This window comes from Bufo bufo, chromosome 2 (genome assembly GCF_905171765.1).
Source record: "Bufo bufo chromosome 2, aBufBuf1.1, whole genome shotgun sequence".
Classification (NCBI taxonomy): domain Eukaryota; kingdom Metazoa; phylum Chordata; class Amphibia; order Anura; family Bufonidae; genus Bufo; species Bufo bufo.
This window is the reverse complement of record NC_053390.1, coordinates 9,969,212-9,994,078: the sequence shown is the minus strand read 5'-3', so window position 1 is coordinate 9,994,078 and position 24,867 is coordinate 9,969,212. Positions and strand designations below refer to the sequence as shown.

Here is a 24,867-nt window from a genome sequence, read left to right as displayed (position 1 = left end):
CGTGTATACACTGCACATGACGGCTCTTACCCTGTGATATAAGAAGCTGGTGCTCCTCCATTACATGTCACTGCACACACGTGTATACACTGCACATGACGGCTCTTACCTTGTGATATAAGAGGCTGGTGCTCCTCCATTACATGTCACTGCACACACGTGTATACACTGCACATGACGGCTCTTACCCTGTGATATAAGAAGCTGGTGCTCCTCCATTACATGTCACTGCACACACGTGTATACACTGCACATGACGGCTCTTACCTTGTGATATAAGAGGCTGGTGCTCCTCCATTACATGTCACTGCACACACGTGTACACACTGCACATGACGGCTCTTACCTTGTGATATAAGAGGCTGGAGCTCCTCCATTACATATCACTGCACACACGTGTATACACTGCACATGACGGCTCTTACCCTTTGATATAAGAGGCTGGTGCTCCTCCATTACATGTCACTACACACACGTGTATACACTGCACATGACGGCTCTTACCTTGTGATATAAGAGACTGGTGCTCCTCCATTACATGTCACTGCACACACGTGTATACACTGCACATGACGGCTCTTACCTTGTGATATAAGAGGCTGGTGCTCCTCCATTACATGTCACTGCACACACGTGTATACACTGCACATGACGGCTCTTACCTTGTGATATAAGAGGCTGGTGCTCCTCCATTACATATCACTGCACACACGTGTATACACTGCACATGACGGCTCTTACCCTGTGATATAAGAGGCTGGTGCTCCTCCATTACATGTCACTGCACACACGTGTACACACTGCACATGACGGCTCTTACCTTGTGATATAAGAGGCTGGTGCTCCTCCATTACATGTCACTGCACACACGTGTATACACTGCACATGACGGCTCTTACCTTGTGATATAAGAGGCTGGTGCTCCTCCATTACATATCACTGCACACACGTGTATACACTGCACATGACGGCTCTTACCCTGTGATATAAGAGGCTGGTGCTCCTCCATTACATGTCACTGCACACACGTGTATACACTGCACATGACGGCTCTTACCCTGTGATATAAGAGGCTGGTGCTCCTCCATTACATGTCACTGCACACACGTGTACACACTGCACATGACGGCTCTTACCTTGTGATATAAGAGGCTGGTGCTCCTCCATTACATGTCACTGCACACACGTGTATACACTGCACATGACGGCTCTTACCTTGTGATATAAGAGGCTGGTGCTCCTCCATTACATGTCACTGCACACACGTGTATACACTGCACATGACGGGTCTTACCTTGTGATATAAGAGGCTGGTGCTCCTCCATTACATGTCACTGCACACACGTGTATACACTGCACATGACGGGTGTTACCTTGTGATATAAGAGGCTGGTGCTCCTCCATTACATGTCACTGCACACACGTGTATACACTGCACATGACGGCTCTTACCTTGTGATATAAGAGGCTGGAGCTCCTCCATTACAGGTCACTGCACACACGTGTATACACTGCACATGACGGCTCTTACCCTGTGATATAAGAGGCTGGTGCTCCTCCATCATGGCCTCCTTGTACAGATCCTTGTGTCCTTCTATATACTCCCACTCCTCCATGGAGAAATAGACAGTGATGTCCTGACACCTTATAGGAACCTGACAACACAATGACACCGTCATCACCCAGACCCCTCCAGTGCCGTTACTGGAGAATTTCCCAGCATTCCCAGCAGTGTCACCTCTCCAGTCAGCAGCTCCATCATCTTGTGGGTGAATTCTAGGATCTTCTGCTCATGTATCAGGGGGTGAGGGGGAGGCTCTGTGATGGGGTGAGGGGTCCTGCTCCGCCCTCCTGACTCCTGGAGATGGATGATGGGAGTCACACAGTCCCCCGATGTCTTCTTCACTATTGTGTACTCCTGTGGATGGTGAGAGACACTTAGGGAATAAACCCTTCAGGGGCCATGTGCTCTCCTCCGCCCTCTCCTCCTGGTACAACGTGCCTACTTACCTCCTCATGGCTCCTACAACATGACTATTGGTCACTGGTCACATGATACATGTGAGAGATCGGAATCCATATAGTTATTCTGATAGTTAAAAATGGAAAGAAAAAAGTGGGTATTTTCATCTTGACGTATAAGTAAAACCGCACACACCGTCCACAGGTAAGGTGCTCGCTGAGTACGGGTGTCTTATTAACCCCTCAGGACTGTGTACATACAAAGGGGGCAGACTAGTAGGTGGAACTCAGGGGGGTGGGAACCTAGCAATGAGCGCTCCCCCACCTAGTGTTCCCCCAGCGTATTAGTATGGGTCTGCTGCCCTTGGACTGTAATTTACACTGGGCTACCGATATGTGTCGCTATTTACATTGAAGCTGTCCCCTCTTCAGGTTAACCTGCCATTTGTCAAAGCTAATGTCATTACCTCAGACTTTGAAAGGAAGGAAACAATACTGCGGCAATCAGTGGAGAAATTCACTGCGTATATCAGGGAAAGGAAACACAACTTGTCTGTGCGTGATGCCCGTGATTTTAAGGAGGGCACCGTTCTTAGCTATACCGGTAGCAAAAACAGAACAAATACAGAAAGCGAGACTGACATCTCATCATCAGAGGGTGACGTCGACGCTGAAAATGTATCAGCAGCAGCAACATCAGAGGACGGGGTTGGCGACCAAATAGAAACCGAGGTAGAGGCAGAACTGATGGGGGGGATAGAGGTGGGTTTTTAGGAATGGGCACAGAATATCCGCTGAGAAGCAGGAAAAACCAATAGCCCTATTGAGGCACACGGAGGACAAGTCATTAATCTATCCAAACGGTCTCTTACATTGACTGAGATGGAACTGTTACGTAAGGGACTGTCTTTTGTCCCACTGTGTAAGTATAACCCATTTAATTGGGTGAAGGACATCAACCTCTTTATCCGAAAACTGAAATGGAGAAAACTCTTCCTCACCCATGATCGTGATCAATGCCGGAGATTAGGCATAGATGAGGAAGAATTGGGCGATGTGCGTTAGGTACTGGTCCCTTTACCCACCGTCTAGAAAAAATCCACCTATCAGCGACTCTTCCCCCCCGATGCCTTCCTTATGACCGTGACAGAGAAATTAAGGACAATACATGTAGATGGGCAGGGTTTCAATAATCTTACCCCGAGTGAATCTGAGGCCTTAGAACTGCTACAGAATGACGCAGAGATCATTATAAACCCCTCTGACCAGCCTAGGCAATAACAGCCTAAGAAACGCGTCGAGCCAGGCTGTCCACCCTGAAGAGATAGGGGACAGCTTCAATGTAAATGGCGACACACATATCGGTAGCCCAGTGTAAATTACAGTCCAAGGGCAGCAGACCCATACTAATACGCTGGGGGAACACTAGGTGGGAGAGCGCTCATTGCTAGGTTCCCATCCCCCTGAGTTCCACCTACTAGTCTGCCCCCTTTGTATGTACACAGTCCTGAGGGGTTAATAAGACACCCGTACTCAGCGAGCACCTTACCTGTGGACGGTGTGTGCCGGTTTTACTTATACGTTAAGATGAAAATACCCACTTTTTTCTTTCCATTTTTAACTATCAGAATAAAAGTTATATTTTAGCGACAGAATCCAGGATTTACACTGGCGGGTGGGATTAGCCCTTCTGAAGAACCTGAGGTGAGGCTTGCGGTCCCCAGATATCTCAAAATGGGGGAATTGTGAGAGATCGAAATCCATTTAGTCTCTGAGTACAAAGGGTCTTGGTGGAAAAATACAGACTGCTGACATGGCACTCTCATGCCTCACTATCTGTGTCCTGTTCCCTGGAAATAACATTTTCTTTCAAGTTTCATGACCTTGTATAATAACCTTTCATGAAATTGTTTCTGCTGACAAGATACGTAGGCGTCTTGTGCCTTTGGCAATCATAGGGAAGGGCTAGGGATTGCCCTAACAATACATCACTCACCATACTGGGGGCTGATCTTCAGGTTCTCCATCACTTGGAAGGTCTGGAGGCCGTTCTCCAGGACCCTGGACTCTTCCTATCACTTCCTATGATGGATTCTCCTCCCCGATGTCTGACTTGTTACAGAATACAATAAAGAGGAGAGAAATCTAGAGAAATTTACCTCTCCGCTCAGCAGGGAGATGATCTCCAAGGTGAGGTCTAATATTCTTCTGCTGATCTCCTTCCTGTCCATCCTTGGTGGTCGTTCAGGAGAAGAGGAGAGAACTGGAGGAGCTGGAGGCTTCTAGTACTGCAGGTGCCTTTATGAGAAGAGGAGAGGAAATCATCCAGGGGACAAGACCAGATGTCACCTCCAGAACCGCACTTCCTGAGCCTGGAGGGGCCCCGCTTCTCAGAGCCCCCACCACATGGATTCCAGGGGCCCCAACATGGAGATCTCTGGTGGCTCCACAGGAGATAAATGTCTGATAGATGCAGGTCCCACCTCTGGGCTGTGCTCAGCTGTGTCCACAACTCCTAGAGAAGAGACTGGAGAGAGCTGAGCTCAGGCCGGGCCCCCGCTCCATTCATTCTCCTCCTGGAGGCAGGGGCCCCGCACCAGGACAGTCAGGGGCCAGCGAATGATGACAACCCCCACTATCCCCACTACTCCTCCCCCATCATACTAAGCTGAGGAGCGGAGAAGGACTCCTTGTGTGTAATGGAGGAGAATCTCCAGAGGTGACATGTCTGAGCTCTCCACCACACTGTCTCCTCACAGCTCATCTTACCTGCAGGCTGGAGGAATGGCTGATACCAGAGAGAACAAGAGCCCTGACTACCGACCAGGACCTGCCCAGTATCTGCTACCAGAGCTGAAGGACCTGCGGTGACGGCACTGTCATGTGATCAGTGCAAGGGGCGGGGCTCAGGAGAGGAGAAGAGGTGTGAAGGACCTGGGGTGACGTCACTGTCATGTGATCAGTGCAGGGGCGGGACTCAGCAGTGACTACCGACCAGGACCTGCCCAGTATCTGCTGCACTGCAAGAGCTGAAGGACCTGGTGTGATGTCACCGTCATGTGATCAGTGCAGGGGGCGGGGCTCAGGAGAAGAGAAGGATTCCTTGTGTGTAATGGAGGAGAATCTCCAGAGGTGACATGTCTGAGCTCTCCACCACACTGTCTCCTCACAGCTCATCTTACCTGCAGGCTGGAGGAATGGCTGATACCAGAGAGAACAAGAGCCCTAACTACCGACCAGGACCTGCCCAGTATCTGCTGCACTGCTAGAGCTGAAGGACCTGGGGTGACGTCACCGTCATGTGACCAGTGAAGGGGGCGGGGCTCAGGAGAGGAGAAGAGGTGGGGAAGGACCTGGGGTGACGTCACTGTCATGTGATCAGTGCAGGGGCGGGACTCAGCAGTAACTACCGACCAGGACCTGCCCAGTATCTGCTGCACTGCAAGAGCTGAAGGACCTGGTGTGATGTCACCGTCATGTGATCAGTGCAGGGGGCGGGGCGGGGCGGGGCGGGGCGGGGCGGGGCTCAGCAGTGGAGAGGAGAAGAGGTGGGGAAGAAGCGGTGATGTTAGTCATGTGACATGAGGGGGCGGAGCCTTCTATGGAGAAGGAACTGTAGGATTGATGATTTGTTTCTCTATACATGTAGTTCTCTCACCCGATATCCTAAAATAATATGGATGTAGAGGGAAGGGTTAGCTTTGGATATATATATTGGCCCTGTATGGGCAGTAAGGGCCCAGGTTTGTGGATATATATATAGAGATGGGTGTACGCCCCTTATATTGCACACGTCTGTATATATATGTATATAATATGTCCCCTGTAGTGGGAAATGCCCAGGATATTTATATAGGGGCTACTTGCACAGGTTTTGTGTGCATAATCTGCTAATGTATATATTTACAGTTGGAAGAAAAAGTACCATATTTTTCGCCCTATAAGACGCAACTAGGTTTTTGAGGAGGAAAATAAGAAAAAAAATATTTTGAACCAAAAGGTGTGGTTTTGGTGGGCTTTGAACTAATGGTAGCCTGTGAATGACACTGTTATGGGGGTCTGTGGATGACACTGTTATGGGGGATCTGTGGATGGCACTGTTATGGGGGTCTGTGGATGGCACTGTTATGGGGGATCTGTGGATGGCACTGTTATGGGGGTCTGTGGCTGATACTGTTATGGGGGTCTGTGGATGGCACTGTTTTGGGGGTCTGTGGCTGACACTGTTATGGGGGTCTGTGGCTGACACTGTTATGGGGGATCTGTGGATGGCACTGTTATGGAGGTCTGTGGATGGCACTGTTATGGGGGTCTGTGGCTGACACTGTTATGGGGGTCTGTGGATGGCACTGTTATGGGGGTCTGTGGCTGACACTGTTATGGGGGTCTGTGGCTGACACTGTTATGGGGGTCTGTGGCTGACACTGTTATGGGGGTCTGTGGCTGACACTGTTATGGGGGTCTGTGGCTGACACTGTTATGGGGGATCTGTGGATGGCACTGTTATGGGGGTCTGTGGCTGACACTGTTATGGGGGTCTGTGGCTGACACTGTTATGGGGGTATGTGGCTGACTGTTATGGGGGTCTGTGTCTGACACTGTTATGGGGGATCTGTGGATGACACTGTTATGGGGGTCTGTGGATGGCACTGTTATGGGGGTCTGTGTCTGACACTGTTATGGGGGATCTGTAGATGACACTGTTATGGGGGATCTGTTGATGGCACTGTTATGGGGGTCTGTGGCTGACACTGTTATAGGGGTCTGTGGATGACACTGTTATGGGGGTCTGTGGATGACACTGTTATGGGGGTCTGTGGATGGCACTGTTATGGGGGTCTGTGTATGACACTGTTATGGGGGTCTGTGGATGACACTGTTATGGGGGTCTGTGGATGACACTGTTATGGGGGATCTGTGGATGGCACTGTTATGGGGGTCTGTGGATGACACTGTTATGGGGGTCTGTGGATGGCACTGTTATGGGGGTCTGTGGATGACACTGTTATGGGGGTCTGCGGATGACACTGTTATGGGGGTCTGTGGATGGCACTGTTATGGGGCATCTGTGGATGACAGATAAATAGCATCTTATGCTATTTTTCATCCACAGATCCCCCCCATAACCATGTCAGCCACTGTGAATGACCCCCAATACAGGGGGTGAAGGCTGGCATCTATACTAGTTTTCTAATGGCAGCGAGGCCCGGTGCAGTCACTGTATTCTATTGCACCGGGCCCCGCTCACTGTACTAATCGTATCTAATTGCAGGCAATGTTTAACTATAGAATATGTTTAATCCAGCAGCCTGTACTTACGTCCGTAGCAGGCAGGAGGCTGGGCGGGCGGGCACTGGCAGTGTAACTTCCTACGTCACGTGCCTGCTCCGCACACTTTATGAATGAAGCAGGCGGTGCGGGCACGTGACGTAGTGAGTTACGCTGCCAGTGCCCGCCCAGCCTCCTGCCTGCTATGGACGTAAGTACAGGCTGCTGGATTGAACATATTCTATAGTTAAACATTGCCTCCAATTAGATACGATTAGTACAGAGAGCGGGGCCCGGTGCAATAGAATACAGTGATGCAGTCAGTCAGCGGTGTATCAGTGTAAACGACAGCATTCGCCCCATAAGACGCACTGCCATTTTCCTCCCACTTTTGGGGGGGAGGGGGGGAAGTGCGTCTTATAGGGCGAAAAATACGGTATGTGAACCCTTTTGAATGATATGGATTTCTGCACAATATTACAGCTGCCCTGCCCTATAAAAAACACACACCAGTTCTGGGTTTGCTTTTCGCAAGAAGCATTGCCTGATGTGAATGATGCCTCGCACAAAAGAGCTCTCAGAAGACCTACGATTAAGAATTGTTGACTTGCATAAAGCTGGAAAGGGTTATAAAAGTATCTCCAAAAGCCTTTCTGTTCATCAGACCACGGTAAGACAAATTGTCTATAAATGGAGAAAGTTCAGCACTGATGCTACTCTCCCTAGGAGTGGCCGTCCTGTAAAGATGACTGCAAGAGCACAGCGCAGACTTCTCAATGAGGTGAAGAAGAATCCTAGAGTGTCAGCTAAAGACTTACAAAAGTCTCAGGTATATGCTAACATCCCTGTTAGCGAATCTATGATATGTAAAACACTAAACAAGAATGGATTTCATGGGAGGAGACCACAGAGGAAGCCACTGCTGTCCAAAAAAACATTGCTGCACGTTTACAGTTTGCACAAGAGCACCTGGATGTTCCACAGCAGTACTGGCAAAATATTCTGTGGACAGATGAAACCAAAGTGGAGTTGTTTGGAAGAAACACACAACATTTTGTGTGGAGAAAAAGAGGCACAGCACACCAACCTCAAAACCTCATCCCAACTGTAAAGTATGGTGGTGGGGGCATCATGGTTTGGGGCTGCTTTGCTGCGTCAGGGTCTGGACGGATTGCTATCATCGAAGGAAAAATTAATTCCCAAGTTTATCAAGACATTTTGCAGGAGAACTTAAGGCCATCTGTCCACCAGCTGAAGCTCAACAGAAGATGGGTGTTGCAACAGGACAACGACCCAAAGCATAGAAGTAAATCAACAACAGAATGGCTTAAACAGAAGATAATACGCCTTCTGGAGTGGCCCAGTCAGAGTCCTGACCTCAACCCGATTGAGATGCTGTGGCATGACCTCAAGAAAGAGATTCACACCAGACATCCCAAGAATATTGCTGAACTGAAACAGTTCTGTAAAGAGGAATGGTCAAGAATTACTCCTGACCGTTGTGCACGTCTGATCTGCAACTACAGGAAACGTTTGATTGAAGTTATTGCTGCCAAAGGAGGTTCAACCAGTTATTAAATCCAAGGGTTCACATACTTTTTCCACCTGCACTGTGAATGTTTACATGGTGTGTTCTATAAAAAACATGGTAACATTTAATTCTTTGTGTATTATTAGCTTAAGCAGTCTGTGATTGTCTATTGTTGTGACTTAGATGTAGATCAGATCACATTTTATGAACAATTTGTGCAGAAATCCATATCATTCCAAAGGGTTCACATACTTTTTCTTGCAACTGTATGCTGAGGTGTTAAAAATGATAGAATTAGTCTCACGTTGTATCTCCTCCTGTGAGCGCTGCAGGTCCCTTGTGAAGTGGGTTCAATTCACACCAGACATAAAAAGCAAGAAGAACGGACGGCGCTGCTCCTCTAGGATCCACAAGCAGATTAGATCCTAGACGGCTCCTCCTCCACTCCTTCTCCCTGCTGCCAAACACTGCTTCTCGTGTGGATTGCGGTATGGCTTCTACACGTTCCGCGTCCTCAGCTTCCCTCCAGGCTCTTCTCTTCCCCTCCAGACTTCTCTGCCCCTCCAGATCCCTCTATAACATTCGGACCCCTCCAGACTCTTCTCTGCTCCTGCAGACTCCTCTGTTCCCTCTATGGAAGCTTCTAGAAGGTTCCCATTAAAAAAAATGTCATGCTCGTGGAACCCAAGCCCTGCAGGACTAGGTAGGATTGAAGTGGCTTCTGCTTGTCCCTGGTCTTCTTCAGGACTCGGGAACGAGAGGGATGGGAGAAAAAATGTAGACAAATATTATCCAGCAGGTAATTGATAGACCGTCCAGCTCCTCAGGATAATCAGCCGTCAGACTTCTCTCACATCACCATCACTGAATGATTTGGAGAAGAAGATAAGTATTTAACCCTTACTCCGCTGAGTGGATTGTCTTGCAGATGAGCAGATTGGATTTGCCATTGACATTGCCTCTGATATGAACTGTAGAAATGCTTCTCAAGGTGATCTCCGCCCAACACACAATCTGTCTCCATTCTTCTGACCGGGAAAGGCGTCTGTTTCCACCTTGTTTATGGGGGAAAAAACATCCACTGTGTTGTCCGTCTGAATCAGAATCCATCTGAATTAAGGGCTGAAAAATGAGTAAGTCCAATGTGATTGCCCTGAGTTCCTTCAGGTTTGATGACAGGAAATCTGATGACGGACACTTCTTTTCTACCCAATGATTCTTGACATGGGCACCCCAACCTGAGCCTGAAGTACCCATGGTGAGGAAGAACTTCTCCAGATGAACCAAACATTTCCTTGCAGACAAGTGGTCTTCTGCTACATCAGTTCAGATCTTTGTAATCACATAGAAGGATTCTGAAAATGACTGTCCAGAGAGTTTGGATTCTTGTCCCAGACACAGAGGAGGTTACAGTGCAGAGATTATGTCAGATATGGCCCAGTGGACCTCCTGGATTGGTGACCAGGTCTACTATTCTTATTGAACTGTACAATTTGACAGGCTCAAGAAATGACTTACCTCCTGGTGAATGGTAGTTATCCTGTATTTTTTATAGTATCTTTTTATTATATTTTAAAGAGTACAACAAACTCTTAGGCCTCTTTCACACGGGCGTTGCGGGAAAAGGTGCGGGTGCGTTGCGGGAACATGCGTGATTTTTCCACGTGAGTGCAAAACATTGTAATGCGTTTTGCACTCGCGTCAGAAAAATCGGCATGTTTGGTACCCAAACCCGGTGTTCTGTAGATTGTATTATTTCCCCTTATAACATGGTTATAAGGGAAAATAATAGCATTCTGAATACAGAATGCATAGTACAATAGCGCTGGAGGGGTTAAAAATAAATAAATAATAATTAAACTCACCTTAATCCACTTGCTCGCGCAGCCCGGCTTCTCTTCTGTCTTCTTCTTTGCTGTGTGCAGGAACAGGATCTGTGGTGACGTCACTCCGGTCATCACATGATCCATCACCATGGTAAAAGATCATGTGATGGACCATGTGATGACCGGAGAGACGTCACCACAGGTCCTGTTCCTGCGCAAAGCAAAAAAGAAGACAGAAGAGATGTCGGCTTCGCGAGCAAGTGGATTAAGGTGAGTTTAATTATTATATTTTTTTTTAACCCCTCCAGCGCTATTGTACTATGCATTCTGTATTCAGAATGCTATTATTTTCCCTTATAACCATGCTATAAGGGAAAATAATAATGATCGGGTCTCCATCCCGATCGTCTCCTAGCAACCGTGCGTGAAAATCGCACTTGCTTGCGGATGCTTGCGATTTTCACGCAACCCCATTCATTTCTATAGGGCCTGCGTTACGTGAAAAACGCACAAAGAGGAGCATGCTGCGATTTTCACGCAACGCACAAGTGATGCGTGAAAATCACTGCTCGTGTGAACAGCCCCATAGAAATTAATGGGTCAGGATTCAGTGCGGATGCAATGCGTTCACCTCACGCAATAGGAAATACGAAGTGCACAAACACAGTCATTCATCCACACAGACACGCCGACACTCAGACACACCGACACTCACTCCCCAACGGGACCAGACAGAAGAAATCCTACTCAATCAAGGTATTACTGTTTGAGCGTTCATCCGAGGATCCAATATTTTAAGGAAACGGTCAGGGATTCCCCTGTGTTCATAGACAAGCTTGTATAGCCCTAAATCCGAGTTAACCAGTTGTATCCAATGTTGTTCGGTGGGTATTTCAGGGTCTTCCAGTTCAGAAGGATGGTTTTCCTTACATAATATAAAGGCAACCTGTATAGTCGCCTACCGTATTTAGTGGAGATAACATCATTAACTAATCCCAAGAGACTCGTCCTCGGCATGCAGATCTCTGGAAAGCCAAGTTTAGTGTTTATATAAGCGTACCTCTGTCCAAAAGCTCTGAATAATCGGGCACTGCCGCACCATGTGAAAGAAGCAGCCGCTATCGTACCCGCAGCGGGTACATTGGGGTGTGGTTAATTTACGCATCTTAAATAGTCTGCCAGGTGTATAGTAGACCCTATGTATCCATTTCACCGGTATAAGTTGGTCTCTGGCACTAACAACTGTGGATCTCCACGTGTGGCTCAATTCTCTCACATGAGAGGCCTCCAGATCTACTACATGTCACCGCCAGTTCTGTGAGAAGATCTGGCAGTCGTTCTTCTCTACCTCTTGCATGACGTTCTTTGTTTTGGTTTCACTTTGTCATCTCCTTTCCTTGTCCCAGTTGTCACCTATTTACACTAATTGTCTCCCTTTATATTCCCTCCCATACTGCCTCACTTTGCGGTTTATACTACTTCCTGGATGAGTTGTTCACTGCTGGAGGCTGCTACTGCTGATTCCTCAGATAAGTCATTTTCCTTTATTTGTGTTTCCTTGCTGGCTTGATTCTAGGTGACCCTGACTCCGTCTGTTTTAAGTGCAGGGAGCCGGTGGTCGTGTCCCCTCACTATTATAGGGTTTTCAGGTGTCACACAGTATTAGGTACGTGGGCATGCAATCGTCTACCATAAAGACCTTTGCATGGGCATAGCAGTCAGGGAGAGCTCTAGGGGTTTTATAGGGCTCACCCATATGCTCCTTAGTTTGGGATCAAGCCAGTCGGATATTTATTTATATAAAGTTCCAACTTTCTGCAACACCACCCGTGACATTATAATCCGCCCCAACTGTCTTAAGCATGGATTCGGTTTCAGCCTTGATTGACCGCATGCAAGGTCTTTCGCTTGAGGTAGCAGATCTCCGTAAAACTGTGTCTCAGTTTCAGATGACCGGTTCTGCTGGCGTTCATGGAGTTTGTTCCGAGCCTAAGATCTCGCTTCCGGATATGTTCTCCGGGGGTAGTGAGAATTTTGTTCGCTTTAGAGAGGCTTGCAAACTCCATTTTCGCCTACTTTCCCATTCCTCTGGTGATGAGGAACAGAGGGTGGGGATCATCATCTCGCTGCTCAGGGATAACGCTCAGTCTCGGGCCTTTTCGCTGCCGATGGGGGCACGGCCCCTCCGATCGGTGGATGAATTTTTTGTAGCCCTGGGGCAGATATATGATGACCCGGATCGTATTGCTCTGGCTGAATCTAAACTGCGTATTTTATGCCAGGGTAAACAGTCCGCAGAGATGTATTGTTCTGAATTTTGGAGATGGGCAGCTGATACTGGTTGGAATGATGCTGCACTCCGAAGTCAATTTTGCCATGGTCTTTCGGGAAGATTGAAAGATGCATTTGCTTTTCATGAGAGACCAGCCTCGTTAGAATCTGCCATGTCTCTGTTCGTATTGACAGGCGTCTTAGAGAGAGAGAGGAGACTACTCCTTCCTGTCATATTCAGTCCAAGGACAGTGGGGCTGTTTCATTCAGTGCGCAGGGGTCTCAGTCTCTCTCAATACCCTCTGAGGAGGAAACCATGCAGCTGGGTTTACTTGCCTCTGATAGTAGAGGATTCAGCTCTCAGAGGAGGGTTTGTTTCTGTTGTGGGGGTATAAATAATTTGGCTAATGTTTGCCCCTCTAGGAGATTCATGGAGTTTTCTGAGGGTAATAAAAGAAAAACAAAAATAAAAAAACCCTCTAAAAACTTTCCATTTGCTACTATTGGCAAGGTTGATGCGGAAATTGAAGGTTTTGTCACCGCCAGATCTCTGAGAAGTTCTGACAGACATTCTTCAGTACGTCTTGCATGATGTTCTTTTGTTTTGGTTTCGCTTTGTCATCTCTTCTCCCTCTTTCAGCTGTAATCTATTAGCAGTGATTGCCTCCTTTTATATCCCCTCCCATACTGCCTCACCTTGCGGTTTATACTACTTCCTGGATTGTGCTCACTGCTAGAAGTTGCAACTGCTGGTTCCTCAGATAAGTCTATTCCTTTATTTGTGTTTTCCTGTTGGCTTGATTCTAGGTGACCCTGACTCCCTCCGTATTAAGTGCAGGGAGCCGGTGGTCGTGTCCCCTCACTATTATAGGGTTTTCAGGTGTCACTCAGTCTAGGTACGTGGACATGCAATTTTCTATCATAAAGATCTTTGCATGGGCTGAGCAGTCAGGGATAGCTCTAGGGCTTTTATAGGGCTCACCCATATGTTCCTTAGTTTGGGATCAAATCAGTCGGATCTTTATTTGTTACTTCTTGTTTTCTGCAACACAATCCGTGACATTATAAACCACCGAAACCATCTTAAGCATGGATCCGGTTTTAAGCCATGACGGACCGCATGCGAGGTCTTTCACTGGAGGTAGCAGAGCTCCGTAAAACTGTATCTCAGTTTCAGGTGACCGGTTCTGCTTGCGTTCATGGGGTTTGTTCTGAGCCTAAGATCTCGCTTCCGGATACCTTCTCTGGGGGTAGCGAGAATTTTGTTCGTTTTAGAGAGGCTTGCAAACTCCCTTTTCGCCTACTTCCCCATTCCTCTGGTGATGGGGATCATCATCTCACTGCTCAGAGATAACGCTCAGTCTTGGGCCTTTTCGCTGCCGGTGGGGGCACGGCCCCTCGATCGGTGGATGAATTTTTTGTAGCCCTGGGGCAGATATATGATGATCCGGATCGTGTTGCTCTGGCTGAATCTAAACTGCGTCTTTTATGCCAGAGTAAACAGTCCACAGAGATATACTGTTCAGAATTTCGGAGATGGGCAGCTGATACTGGTTGGAATGATGCTGCACTCCGAAGTCAATTTTGCCATGTTCTTTCAGAGGGATTGAAAGATGCATTTGCCTTTCATGAGAGACCTACCTCCTTGGAGTCTGCCATGTCTCGGGCTGTTCGTATTGACAGGCGTCTTAGAGAGAGAGGAGAGATCACTCATTCCTGTCATACTCAGTCCAAGGACAGTGGGGCGGTCTCATTCAGTGCGCAGGGGTCTCAGTCTCTCTCAATCCCCTCTGAGCAGGAGCCCATGCAGCTGGGTTTGCTTGCCTCTAACAACAGAGGATTCAGCTCTCAGAGGAGGGTTTGTTTCTGTTGTGGAGGTATAAATCATTTGGCAAATGTTTGCCCCTCTAGGAGATTCAGGGAGTTTTTTGAGGGTAATAAAGAAATAAAAAGAAAAAAGTCTTCTAAAAATCTTCCATCTGTTACTATTGGCAAGGTTGATGCGGAAATTGATGTTTTTCCGTTTGCTTGTAGTTCCCGTTTTGTCCTGCCTGTGAGATTTTTGTAGATAGTGGAGCAGCTGTCAATCTCATTGATAATCAATTTGCTATAACAGATGGTTTCCAGGTATGCACTTTGGGAAAGGACATACCTGTTTTTGCTATCGATTCCGCTCCACTTTCTCAAAAATCGTTAAAGGGCATAGTTCACAATATCCGTTTGACTGTGGGTGATACTCATGTTGAGGATGTGTCATGTTTCGTCCTAAGTGGATTACCTACCCCTCTAGTGTTGGGGCTACCCTGGCTCACTAAACATAACCCCACCATTGATTGGCAAGCGAGGCAAATAAATGGTTGGAGTGACTTTTGCAGTGAAAATTGCCTCTCGGCGGCTCTTTCAGAGATTTCTACTAAGACTGTACCATCTTTTCTCTCTGAATTTTCGGATGTGTTTTCAGAGAGTGGTGTCCAGGAGCTGCCCCCTCCCCGGGAGTACGATTGCCCTATTAATCTCATCCCAGGCACTAAGCTGCCTAAATCTCGTTTATACAATCTTTCGCAACCTGAAAGGGTCGCTATGCGTACTTATATCTCTGAGAGCCTGAGAAAGGGACACATCCGACCCTCGAAGTCACCTGTTGCCGCAGTTTTTTTTTGTTAAGAAAAAAGATGGTTCTTTAAGACCATGTCTGGATTTCAGGGAGCTGAACAGTATCACAGTTCGTGACCCTTATCCGCTTCCTCTGATCCCGGACCTGTTTAACCAGATTGTTGAGGCTAAAGTTTTTTCTAAGTTGGATTTAAGAGGGGCATACAACCTGGTCAGGGTCAGGGAAGGGGACGAATGGAAGACGGCCTTCAATACCCCTGAGGGCCATTTCGAGAATTTGGTTATGCCTTTTGGTTTGATGAATGCACCAGCCGTCTTCCAACATTTTGTGAACAGCATTTTTTATCATTTAATGGGGAAATTTGTACTGGTGTATCTAGATGACATTTTGATTTTTTCTCCTGATTTCAAAACTCATAGGGATCACCAACGTCAGGTCTTGCTCATTCTGCGGGAGAATAAATTGTACGCTAAACTGGAAAAATGTGTGTTTGCGGTTCCAGAAATTTAATTTCAGTTTTTTTTTTCTCTCCGCTTCTGGTTTTCACATGGACCCCGAGAAGGTCCGCGCTGTGCTTGATTGGGAGCTTCCTGAGAATCAGAAGGCGCTGATGCGCTTTTTGGGTTTTGCTAATTATTACAGGATTATTTTGAATTATTCCTCTGTTGTTAAGCCACTCACTGATATGACTAGAAAGGGGGTAGATTTTTCCTCCTGGTCGGTAGATACGCGTAAGGCCTTTTCTAGTATCAAAGAGAGTTTTGCTTCCGCTCCCATCTTGGTACAACCTGATGTCTCTCTGCCCTTCATTGTTAAGGTGGACGCTTCTGAGGTGGGATTAGGTGCGGTCTTGTCTCAGGGTCCCTCTCCTGCCAAATGGCGACCGTGTGCCTTTTTCTCTAAGAAACTCTCCTCCGCAGAGAGAAATTACGATGTGGGAGATAGGGAGTTGTTGGCCATCAAGTTAGCTTTTGAGGAATGGCGCCATTGGCTAGAGGGAGCCAGACACCCTATTACCGTGTTTACCGACCATAAGAATCTGGCCTACTTGGAGTCAGCCAAGCGTCTGAACCCGAGACAGGCCAGATGGTCTTTGTTCTTTTCAAGGTTTAATTTTGTTGTCACGTTCCGCCCTGGGGTTAAGAATGTGAAGGCTGATGCCCTGTCACGTTGTTTTCCGGGAGGGGGAACTTTGAAGACCCGGGTCCCATTTTGGCTGAAGGGGTGGTTGTCTCTGCTCTTTATCCTGAATTGGAGGCAGAGGTTCAGGCAGCCCAGGCAGAGGCTCCTGATCTTTGTCCTCCTGGGAGGTTGTTTGTGCCTCTCGCTTTACGACACAAGGTTTTTAAGGAGCACCACGATACTGTCCTTGCTGGGCACCCGGGGGGTAGAGCCACAGTGGATCTCATTGCTCTGAGATTCTGGTGGCCGGCTCTTCGTAAGACGGTTGAGGGTTTTGTGGCAGCCTGCAAGACCTGCGCTCGTGCCAAGGTCCCTCATTCACGGCCATCGGGTCCTATACTCCCGTTACCCATTCCTTCCCGTCCTTGGACACATTTGTCCATGGACTTCATTACGGACCTGCCTCGTTCCTCGGGGAAGACTGTGATTCTGGTGGTGGTGGACCGTTTTAGCAAAATGGCGCATTTCATTCCTTTTCCTGGGTTACCCAATGCTAAAACGCTGGTGCAAGCATTTGTTGACCACATTGTCAAATTGCATGGCATTCCTTCAGACATAGTCTCTGATAGGGGCACACAGTTTGTTTCCAGATTCTGGAAGGCTTTCTGTTCTCGCTTAGGGGTTCGGTTGTCATTCTCTTCTGCTTTCCACCCGCAGTCGAATGGCCAGAGCGCGTCAATCAGAATCTGGACACATATCTGCGCTGTTTTGTGGCGGAGAATCAGGAGGATTGGTGTTCTTTTTTGTCCCTTGCTGAGTTTGCTTTAAATAACCGTCGTCAGGAGTCCTCTGATAAGTCACCATTTTTTGGTGCATATGGGTTTCATCCGCAGTTTGGGACATTCTCTGGAGAGGGGTCTTCTGGTTTACCTGATGAGGAGAGATTCTCCTCGTCTTTGTCATCTATTTGGCAAAAGATTCAGGATAATCTAAAGAGCATGAGTGAGAGATATAAGCGTGTGGCGGATAAGAGACGTGTGCCTGGTCCGGACCTGAATGTTGGTGATCTGGTGTGGTTGTCTACTAAGAATATCAAATTGAAGGTTCCCTCCTGGAAGTTGGGTCCTAAGTTTATTGGGCCTTACAAGATCTTGTCCATCATCAATCCCGTTGCCTTCCGTCTTGATCTTCCTCAGACTTGGAAGATCCATAATGTTTTTCACAGGTCCCTATTAAAACCTTATGTCCAACCCACTGTACCCTCCTCTTTGCCTCCTCCTCCGAATGTTGTTGATGGTAATCTTGAAGGTCTCTAGGATTGTGGATTCTCGCATTATCCGCGGATCTCTCCAGTACCTTGTTCATTGGGAAGGGTAATACATTTCACTAATTCGTCTGTTACATTGTCGGGTGAAATTCACCAATTTTTGGCTATGATATACCCCTGCTCTACATAGTGGACAGTGAAATACATTTCACTAATTCGTCTGTTACATTGTCGGGTGACATTCACCAATTTTTGGCTGTGATACACCCCTGCTCTACATAGTGGACAGTGAAATACATTTCACTAATTCGTCTCTTACATTGTTGGGTGACAAATGCTCATCTTTTGCACTAGAAAGTACATTTGCGGCCTACACTGCATTTAGGACAGTATGAATCAGGTGAGGCCAGAACAAGTACAGACTATAGTAGAATGGAGGGCTGACAGTGCCTACAGTTCCTTCACATTGTTTCCCACCCAGTCCCATGCTGAAAGATCCGAGTTGGCATTTACAGCCCATGGCCAGCTGTCTTTTAACTCACCCCCTTGCCAATCAGGAAAGCAGTCTGAGCCCCAAGTCATGCAGCAGTCTCTTTTGCTTTTTGATGACTCTGCTGGCAGGGTTTCTGTGGGCCATCCACATAGCCCTGCACTAGAAGTGGAAGAGATTGAGTGCACTGATGCCCAACCACTTATGTTTCAAGATAAGGACATGGGAAGACCACCGCAGGGTGTCTCTGATGATGACTAAACACAGGTGCCAACTGCTGTGGCTTTCTGCAGTCTGCAGACCGACAAGGAGGGCAGGGGTAAAAAGTGGGTGGAAGATGATGTGGATGATGATGAGGTACTAGACCCCACATGGAATCAAGGTCATGCGAGTGACCTGTCTACACGTAGTTTGGAGGAAGAGGCGGTGGTCGCACAGAGGCATCAGCACAACAAAAGAGGGAGCAGGGTGCAAAAGCGTCTGTTACATTCTCAGGTGACATTTTACCATTTTTGCCGTATACAAACCTCTGCTCTGCATAGGTGACAGGGACCTAATTTTTGTAAAATCGTCTGTTCAATTGGTGGGTGACATGAACCCAGTTTTGCCATGAATAAACCCCTAATCTGCATAGTTGACAGGGACCGAAATTTTAAAAAAATCGTCTGTTCTATTGGTGGGTGACATTAACCCATTTTTGCCGATGAAAAAACCCTGCTCTGCATAGGTGACAGGGACATAAATTTCTAAAATTCGTCTTTAATTGAGGTGCGCCCCCTCCTTTCATTCGATCCTTCCGCTTCAATAACTTGTCCCACATTTCCGCTCGATCACATTTCAGCCATTGACCTCCCTTGGATGTGGTATCCCTTTCTCACGCTCCCTCTCCGGCGTGGAACCCTGATTTTCCGCTACCCGTGATCACCATGGTAGGCGCAGAAAAGAACATCAAAAGTTGATAGAGAAGATATCCAATTGGATCGTGGACGTCACAGGGACGTGCGATCAGGCAGAAGTTATCAAGAGTCAACAAAGCGGCAGCAGGGCCTCTCCTGTCTAACCTTTCCAAATCCAAAATACCCCAGTGACATTCCCTGTAATTTTTTATTAATCATTCCAATAACAGGGCATCTTAAGAGTCCTATATTGTTATTTATCGTCACTACATCCCCGAGTCGGGAGTGGGTAATTGCCGCGCGCCCCCTCCTTTACTTGGATGCTTCTGCTTCAATAACTTGTCTCACATTTCCACTCGATTACATTGCAGCCATAGAACTGCCTTGGGTGTGGTATCCCTTTCTCACGCTCCCTCTCTGGCATTGAACCCTGATTCCCCATTACACGTGATCACCATGGTAGGCGCATAAAAGAACATCGAAAGTTGATAGAGAAGATATCCAATTGGATCATGGACATCACGGGGACGTGCAACATGGTGGAGCAGTATGTGAGAACACGCCTACACGTACTGACTGATGGGTCTGTCCCCTTCAACTTCTGGGTCTCCAAATTGTGCACATGGCCTGAGCTTGCCCTTTACCCCTTGAAGGTGCTGGCCTGCCCTGCAGCCAGTGTATTGTCTGAACGTTTGTTTAGCACGGCAGGAGGGGGTTATCACAGACAAGCGCAGTCGCCTGTCCACAGCCAATGTGGACAAGCTCACATTCATTAAAATGACCCAGGCAGGGATCACACAGGACTTGTCCGTACCTTGTGCAGAATAGACATGTATACCGGCCTCACCCAGCCATTGTTGTACTCCAGCGCATTTTCTCTTTGTTTTATTTTTTATATTTCCCAATGTTTTGGGGTCTACCCAAATTTGAACAAAAAATTAATAAAAAAATAAAATATAAAACAAAACCAAAAACCAGTGTTGTCTACCTCCACCTCCTCCTCCACTGCCGCTTCCACCACCTCCTCAACCTCCTACTCCACATGTGCCTCCTCCTCCTAGATCAAGATTATTATTTTTTATTTTTACGTATTTTATGTTATTTTAAGACATTTCCCTATCCACATTGTTTGCAGAGCACTTGCCATGCTCTTAACCACATTTTGCTGCAATTTGCAGCCCTCTAGCCCTTTCCATGACTTTTTTTAGAGCCATTTTAGTGCTCCAAAGTTTGGGTCCCCATTGACTTCAATGGGGTTCGGGGTCAAGATCAGCTCCCGAAACTCGAAATTTTTTGTGAGGTTCGGCCGAACCCGAATATCCAGGTGTCCGCTCAACTCTATTTATACCTCTTGTCTGATGGAATATTGTCACTGCGCATACTCCAGAACTTAGCCTCAAAATTGTAAGATGCCAATACCTTATACACATGCCCATATACTTATACTTTTCCTTGCTCTCCAATCAGCGCCTGGTGTCTTCTGCCCATGCGCTAGCACTTAGACGCAGATCATCTCATCTGCCTCTACTGCGCATGTCATTGGACTTGTTAACGTGGGGATGGAATTGCCTATTGCGCTTGCGCTCGGACTTAGAATTTATGAGGACACTGGGGGGTGTGGCCTACCACAACATGGAGTACGACGCGCTGCAGACCGCTCCTGCATGAATCCTATCGCATCCTGAGTTCACTGGTGCCAGCGAACCATACCCGAGGAGTCCCAGGAGTTTGCGGATCCATCTGCAACAAAGAGTGGTGGTGGCAGTCATGCCGAAGCGGGGGAAGAGCGGTGCGCGCCCAGACAGAACGGAGGGCAGTCAAGATGGCGCTGGAATGGAGGAGGGAGATGGACAGCACGAGGCGGTGAGTCGGAACGTGGCAGCACGCCTCAGTAAATATGCCAGGGTGGTAGAAGGGGCTAAGGACTGGTCACAAGCAGCTGGGACAGGAGACAATTCCTTGCTCAGATCAGGAGGATATCTCCACAGATGAAGAGGGGGAGAAAAATCATGGCCGCCAGGTCCCTCTGCCACAAACAAAAGCTCAAGGCAAAAAAACCCTCATAAATACACTAAAAAGGAGCCTACCCTTAAAGATATTATGAAAGCAGTAGCTACGGTAGCTGCAATAATACCCTAAAAGCCCTTAACCTCCAGGTGGGCAGCCTAAGAGAAGATATATCCCTAATTAGGCATGACATGCACAAAATCAATGAAAGAACATCAGAGCTTGAAAAAGAGTGTCAGAGATAGAAGATGATACTAAACCTCTCAAAGTGGAGGTTAAGGTGACGGCAAGAGATGTGGCAGCCCTATTCGCCAAGACAGACGATCTGGAAAATGGATCACGCCACAACATCAGAATAGTGGGGGTCCTGGAAAAAACAGAGGGGACAAATGCCACGGAGAACATTGAAAAATGGCAGAATCAGCTATTTCAGGATAAAGGTCTGTCCTCATTATATGCTGTAGAAAGGGCACATCGGGTACCCACAAGACCACTGCCTCCTGGGAGGCCACAGAGACCTATCCTGGCCAAAATACTACACTTTAATGACAGGGATACCATTCTGCAGCAGTCACTAAAAAGGAGCCTACCCTTAAAGATATTATGAAAGCAGTAGCTACGGTAGCTGCAATAATACCCTAAAAGCCCTTAACCTCCAGGTGGGCAGCCTAAGAGAAGATATATCCCCGATTAGGCATGACATGCACAAAATCTATGAAAGAACATCAGAGCTTGAAAAAGAGTGTCAGAGATAGAAGTTGATACTAAACCTCTCAAAGTGGAGGTTAAGGTGATGGCAAGAGATGTGGCAGCCTATTTGCCAAAACAGACGATCTGGAAAATAGATCACGCCACAACATCAGAATAGTGGGGGTCCTGGAAAAAACATAGGGGACAAATGCCACAGAGTACATTGAAAAATGGCTGCATCAGCTATTTCAGGATAAAGGTCTGTCCTCATTATATGCTGTAGAAAGGGCACATCGGGTACCCACAAGACCACTGCCTCCTGGGAGGCCACAGAGACCTATCCTGGCCAAAATAATACACTTTAATGACAGGGATACCATTCTGCAGCAGTCACGGGATAACGTGGACCTGGCCATCAATGGAGAAAAAATTTCCATCTTTCCGGACTATTCCACAGAGGTCCAGAAGAAGCGTACAAGGTTCCTGGACGTCAAGAAGAGACTTAGGAGCCTACAAATTCCATACGCCATGTTATTGCTGGCCAAACTGAGAGTAGTGGTGCTGGGATCTACCAAGTTATTTGAGGACCCAGAAGAGGCAGCACATTAGTTGGACTGCCATGAAAATCAATTGAAAGTGCGAGATACGGATGCCTGAGAAGATCTCTGGGAGCTTACTCTCTTAATGTATTATGTGTGGTCTCTTTCTTTGTTTCCCTGTATTTTTTTAGAAATGCAAAGTGAAGAGGGACATTTCATCTGTTGCTGCTTCCACTGATGGGACTTTACGAATATAGATAATATGTTGGTTCCTCTGTAACAGGAGCGTGAGTAGTGCACTACAAGTGCAACTCAAGAAGAGTTTCTAATTCATATCTTGCTCTTAAGAGCAGTTAAATATTGCAAAGTTATATATGCTGTTTCAAAAGGTGGGCATTCGAGTTAAGGGTACTTTCACACTAGCGTTTTTCTTTTCCGGCATAGAGTTCCGTTACAGGGGCTCTATACCGGAAAAGAACTGATCAGGCATATCTCATGCATTCTGAATGGAGAGTAATCCGTTGAGGATGCATCAGGATGTCTTCAATTCAGTTGTTTTGACTGATCAGGCAAAAGATAAAACCGTAGCATGCTACGGTTTTATCTCCGGCAAAAAAAACTGAAGCCTTGCCTGAATGCAGTATCCAGAATTTTTGCCCATAGGATTGCCGGATCCATCCTTCCGGTCTGCGCAGACCGGTAAAAATGTGAAAAAAATACAAGACGGATCCGTCTGTCTGCATGACAAGCGGAGAGACGTATCCATTCTTGCAATGCATTTGTGAGACGGTTCCGCATCCGGATCAGTCTCACAAATGCTTTCTGTCACATCCAAATCGGCGGATCCGGCGGGCAGTTCCGACGACGGACCTGCCCGCCAGATCACACTGCCGCAAGTGTGAAAGTAGCCTAAGGAGAACCCTGTTGGAATAAATCTGTTATACAGGGGAGGGGTTTTGGAGGGAAAGGGAGGTACTCACTCCAACATAGGTATAGGGTTATCATCACATTATATGTAGAATCACTTTCATGGTTTATATCAAGACTATGACACGCATGACTAGGATGTGAGAGGTATGGCTGACACGCGCAAGCGTCATAGTGTTTTCAATTATCTACTGCGTTTTCAGCCAGCTATCTGTTGTTTCCAAGAAAAGCACCTAACCAAGGATACATTACATTGGTCAAAAAAGCTTGCTCATGCGGTGTTATCCTCGCATTCCAGGGGAGTAGGGTGGAGGGATCTGGAAGATCCCCGGGCGCATCGGCACTGTGCAATATCATAACAGAGGTGGGTTTACTGGATGTATGGAGACTGAGGCACCCGACAGTACGCAAATACTCATGTAGCTCGTCCACATATTGCACCTTATCTAGAATAGACTTAGCACTGGTGAATGATGGGATGTTTCCGATTGTTAGTTCCTCCGATTATCTCCCCAGGTCGATTTCAAACCATTCCATACTGGAAGTGGAGCTGGACATTGGGAGGGCTAGAATAGGGCCAAAAATATGGAAATGCAATGCAGTTTGGTTGCAAATTCTGGGGGACCTGACAAATATGACTGTATCCCTTAAAGAATATTTAACTTTTAATACAGGCACGTCGTCTCCTCATACGGTATGGGGTGCTTTGAAAGCATATCTGAGGGGGCTATTGATTAAGTCCATTAGTGCATATAAATATAGATCTAAAGCAGAGGATGTCAGGATGCACAGGGAGGTGGAAAGGGCGTTTGGGGTAACGCCTACCCAAGATACCAGTAGGGCATTAAAAGAGGCACAGGAACAATCTTCTGAAGGTCACAGACAGAAAACGTACCTTTTATAAACAACGCACATAGAAGGTGAAAGTGTGGGACACACACTATCGGTTATTTCCAGGGCTCAGCAAGGTTCTTCATGCATTGTAGAATTGTTGGATTCTCAGGGGAGGTTTTGTACAATTACAGAAGACATTCTGGGAGTGTTGGAGGGGTTTTACTCCTCTTTATATGCCTCCAAGACTGCCAATTCTGAGGAGGAGATATTTATATTTACCATTGCACCCCACATGGAATTTTTTTCCATCTCCCCAATACATCATATTCAATATTAAATGGTGGAATTAGAAAATGCAACTTGTCCCACAAAAAACAAGCGCTCATACGGCTATGTAAACGTAGAAATACAAAAGATCTGGAAAGGTAGGGAGCAAAAACGAAAATGCGAAAAACCCTCCAGGTCTGAAAGGGTTAACTGTAAGGTTTAAAATATAAGTCATGAACATAATATGTCTTCCTAAACAGGATTTATCAGATGTTTTATAGAAGCCGTTATGTGACATCAGTTAAGCTTTTATATCCAAATATACAACCTGAAATGAAAACAATGTCTATGACCCA

General features: G+C 47.0%; 1 protein-coding gene across 1 annotated transcript in view; it reads right to left on the bottom strand.

The window, feature by feature from the left end:
- LOC120991969 overlaps positions 1-24,867 on the bottom strand; it is a 562,088-nt gene that overhangs the window by 324,197 nt on the left and 213,024 nt on the right. The gene's annotated exons all lie outside the window — the stretch shown is intronic.